This window comes from Aplysia californica, unplaced genomic scaffold (assembly GCF_000002075.1).
Source record: "Aplysia californica isolate F4 #8 unplaced genomic scaffold, AplCal3.0 scaffold00033, whole genome shotgun sequence".
Classification (NCBI taxonomy): Eukaryota; Metazoa; Mollusca; class Gastropoda; order Aplysiida; family Aplysiidae; genus Aplysia; species Aplysia californica.
The window spans coordinates 2,018,645-2,023,127 of record NW_004797303.1 but is presented as its reverse complement, the minus strand read 5'-3'; the positions used below and the strand labels follow the sequence as shown (position 1 = coordinate 2,023,127).

The 4,483-nt window shown below is 42.5% G+C and overlaps 1 protein-coding gene across 1 annotated transcript in view; it reads left to right on the top strand.

Annotated features, from left to right (window-relative positions):
* Positions 1-464: 464 nt before the first annotated feature.
* The window catches only part of LOC100533366 (pedal peptide-1 precursor), a 75,927-nt gene continuing 71,908 nt past the window's right edge, over positions 465-4,483 (top strand). Inside the window, 1 exon segment of the mRNA NM_001204656.1 lies at positions 465-593. The gene's annotated coding sequence lies outside the window, so the exon portion shown is untranslated.

The following is a 4,483-nucleotide window of genomic DNA, read 5'->3' as shown; positions in this document are numbered from 1 at the left end:
TCCATCTACCCTGTGCATTCTCTCCCCATTCCTCTCTCTCTCCCCTTTCCCCTCTACCACGGTGCCTTCTCTCCCTTTACCAATTCTTCCTCTCTCTGTCTCTCTCACCCTCCCCTCTCTACCCCCGTGCGTTCTCTCCCCCTTCCTGTCTCTCTCTCTCCCCTCTCCCCTCTAACTCCCCGTACCTGCTCTCCCCACTTCGCTGGCACCACGGAAAAGACGTCACCATCTCCACGGGAGGCTACTGGAACAGCCAAGAATCGATGGATTGATTGACGGAACAGCCGAGAGAAAAGGATGAGAGGGTGTAGAAAAGAGGGGGGGGGGAGGGAAGGGGGAGAGAGGGGGAGGAGGAGGAAGAAGAGGAGGAGGAGGGTGAGATCCCTGTGGGGTGCTGGTGGGGATCAGCTGTAGAGCAGTTTGTATAAAATCCAAGTGGAGGGCTCTGAGGCCACCAGTTAGTTGTCCTCCCCAGCTCTCCAAGGGACGCCACCAACACCTTGTCTTACCACAGGCTAACCAGCCTTCAAGAACTTCAAGAGATACCGTAACATTTTCACAGTGAACGAAACGTGTCTAACTTCAGTCAACAGGTACGTCCAACTTCCATACAAAGTTGAAGAAAGTCTGGGGGGATAGGAGAATGTGAGGGATGTTATGAGATAGAGATAGTATAATAATAAAGTGTTGCGGTGTGAGGTATAATCAAGTGAGGAGGCGGGTTGTGTAGGGAGGGGGGGGGTAAAGAGAGCTATCGTGAGAGAAAGACATACAGATAACAGACATACCGATAACAGACATACCGATAACAGACATACCGATAACAGACATACAGACAGACACAGAGAGAGGGAGAGAAAAAGAAAGACAGAGTGAAAGAGAAAGAGAAAGAGAGAGAGAGAGAGAGAGAGAGAGAGAGAGAGAGAGAAAAGAGAGAGAGAGAGAGAGAGAGAGAGAGAGAGAGAGAGAGAGAGAGAGAGAGAGAGAGGGGGGGAGAGAGAATTTGTTAAATTCACATGAGTATTTTTCTTGTGAACGTGTTTACCTTTGAATAGAAGATCTCTTTATTTTATATTATCATTTAGAAATAAAGAGCTTATTAAGTCATAATTTATGTCGACGTGGGCATAAATCATGTACAGGAGAAAATGATAGAAGAGGCATTGTTTGTCCTAAGCCCTCACGTCACTAATGGGCGATTTGGTAATTTTGGTGGCATGTGGGGAATATCCCGGTATTGTCAGTTGTTCATTTTATTCTCCGCTTGAGAATACATTTTAGTGGGCGGTAAGAAACTGTTTGCCTTTTATAGTAGATCTAGTTGGCAAAAAATGGAGCGCTGGCAATAAAAACGATTGACAAATAGTTCTACTAATAACGTAATTTATTATATTATCCAGAGCGATATTCCTTTTTTTGTGGTTGTGGCTGTCGTTTACCTGTCAGACCCAAGCGCAAAATAACCATCATCCTTGTACAGCCTGGAGTACTTTTTTTAACACCGTAAACGGGATAGGGAAGTCAGTGTGAAATGTTTCCGTCCGGACCTCAAATTTTGGAATTTATTTATTTTCTTAGATCAATGCTTGTCGACATTTTTATAGCCAGAGTGCACTTTTGTCGCCATTAAGAAGGAAACATTTTCGTACGGCTCCCATTATATCATCATTAGGTATATCCAAAACGGGCATTAAATCATACCTGTCAACGCCGATAATATCACCAAATTGCAATACCATCCGAATTGGCCAGCACTGATTTAGAGACAGTGCGTTGCGGTTACCTATTTCGTTAAGATAAGATAAGATAAGATAAGATAAGATAAGATGAGATAAGATAAGATATGCCACTCCAATTACCGCAATACGTGCAAATGTGTAAACTCTTCTAACGACATGAGGGAGACAATGTGGTTTGAGATTTTTTTTTCAAGTTGTAGTTTTGATGACATCCCCCCCCCCCAAAAAAAAACCAAAAAAAACAACAAAACCCCGCCCCCGCCCTATTTTCCTCCATACCAGAAATCCATGTAGACTTTACTAGACAGGGTAGCAAGCGTAAAGGAAAAGTATTTCAAATAAGAAAAAAAAATCGGACAGCTTTCGGATTCACTTCTCCCGGTAGCAAGTTCGTTACTTTGAGTGTTGCCACAGGGGACCAAGCAGATAACACTTAAAATGCACTGAAACGCTGACATTTATTCCCCGTATTTGGGGCATTTCTTAGGAAGACTGAACAAGTGGGTGGCGGGGGAAAATCTGGATTTTTTTGGGACACCAGAGCAAAGGAATGAATGGAGAACCATGATCGCCGATGTCTGTCTCTGTTCTGGCATTGGGTGGTGATAGGACTGTTCTAAATCAAGTGATTTCTGAATTGTCTCTATGAACTCAAAGTGTTGGGGAGGGTGGGGCATGTGGTGTGGAGAGGGGGAGATGTAGATTAAGTTGATGTGGAGGGGAAGAGTAGGGGTGTGGGTTAGCGAGAAAGGGGTGGGGGTGGATGGGGAGGGAGGAGAGCAAACGTGAAGTCTCAAGTTTTTGGGTTTTTTTATGATAGTAAGTAGCCGGTAGGTCATTTGAACCAATGATATACAAAACGCCTCCTAGCATGATACCGGTTGCCAGAACGACTGGCCAGTTACTAATCGCAACAGTGATAACCGATGAAAAAACAATTATTTGAAATTATGATGAGGCAGCGAGAATTTGAAGCCCAGAGAACTGCTGCAAGACGCGCATTTTTTCATTAAGGTATTTATTACTTCTAAATCGAAATAATTACGATAATTTAAGAAGCGGCCTTCGTCCATGTTTTACTAGGGCCAACCCAGTCTTAAAAGGATGTAGCATCCCAGCAGAAAGACAGAGATACTCGACAGAAAGCCTTTCTACCTAGGAATTGAATTCAGTTCTCCTGCATGCGACTGTGAAGTTCCTAACCGCTACACCCCGGTCCACCGGCCTCTAACAAAAATGAAACTGACAAATAAATGATGAAAAACCCTACCTCAAGATCAAAGTTCCTAGCAGTTCTCTTGTTGTTCTCGTCAAATCACAGCGGGTTCTAGTTTCGACAAAGTTGTCTTCTTTAAAAAAATAAACAGATAATGATGTTTTCTGGATTTTTTTCCAAATATATCTTGGACGTGTAATGTGCCCCCAGCGGCGACTTAGATGTCTACAATTACGTTGGTTTTTCAATCCTCTAACTGGAATTCTGAGACCCAGGCTGGAAATTTAATGGCTAAAAACGCGTTTTGCCGTTTGACTCATTTCTGTATAATCAAAGCTTTGAAAGAAGTCAGTAAAATGTTCTGTAATTTTACGGGCCCTCTACTTGAAGGAAAAAAAACATATGATGAAGCATAAAATATATGGTTGCAAAATCATTGACCATTCATCAACTCAGAATAAGAAATACACAAACAAAACAGTTTTTTGTATCTGAATGAGTAAATTGGATGTCACAACACACTGTTTCGGGATCTGAGCTAAAGGGAATCATATATGAAGGAAATGTTAATGCCAAAAAAACGTATGATATTGAGATCTAAGCTTAAGCAAAGCTTCATAAAGTAATTAACTGTTAATGCCTAAATGTAGGATTGTGAGATCTTAGCATTGTGATGTAAATGTTACTGCCTAAGAGTACGAAGCTTTTAGGTATAGCTTAATGCGTCCTTAATAGAATAAACGTGTTTTTTAAAAAGCATCGATGAACAAAAATGTAATAATTTAGATTGCAGGCTTCCACCATACTTGTCAAGGCCAACAGGGTTTTAGGTTTAGTTTTCGTAAGAGTTTTACGCACTTGCAACGCAACAAGATTATACAAGTGCCGATGAATGGATGTGTTACAAGAGAGTAACATGAACAAAAAAGAAGGAGGAGAGATAAGGACGATATATGTTTGATAGGAAAGAAGGAGCAAACCATACGGGAGCACCCGCCAACCACCCACCAACAAGATTTGAGAAGAATGCAACGTCTTAGTAGAAAGACAGATACTCGATTAAAGGTATTTCTTCACACAGGGCAGTCGAATTCGAACCATGTTGTAATGTGCGATTGCAAGTGCCTAGCCGCTAGACCACACACGCCCGTCTGAAACGGGATTACTAACGAGGCCTTGAGTAACAGTGTACACCAATAGGCAGGCCATTCCACTCCCAACACTGATTAATGTGACAGATACCGTGACAAGAGACTTTTACTCACGGGGTGGCTTACTATTACTATGGGCGAAAGTCTGGTAACAGACGGACTGCTTTACACGAGAGGAAAAAAAAATTGGTGCAAGCATGACGCAAGCCCAAGTAACTTACCTCGGGGAAAGGTGTAGTTGAGGTGTCTCTTCTTAAAATAAGTTTAAATGTTCCCATGCCACCCCCCCCTCTCGGGTGAAGGTGTAGTTGGAGTCTCTTTCCTTAAATAAGTTGTCTTTTGTACATGATATAATAGCTACCCCCATGTTGCCCCCC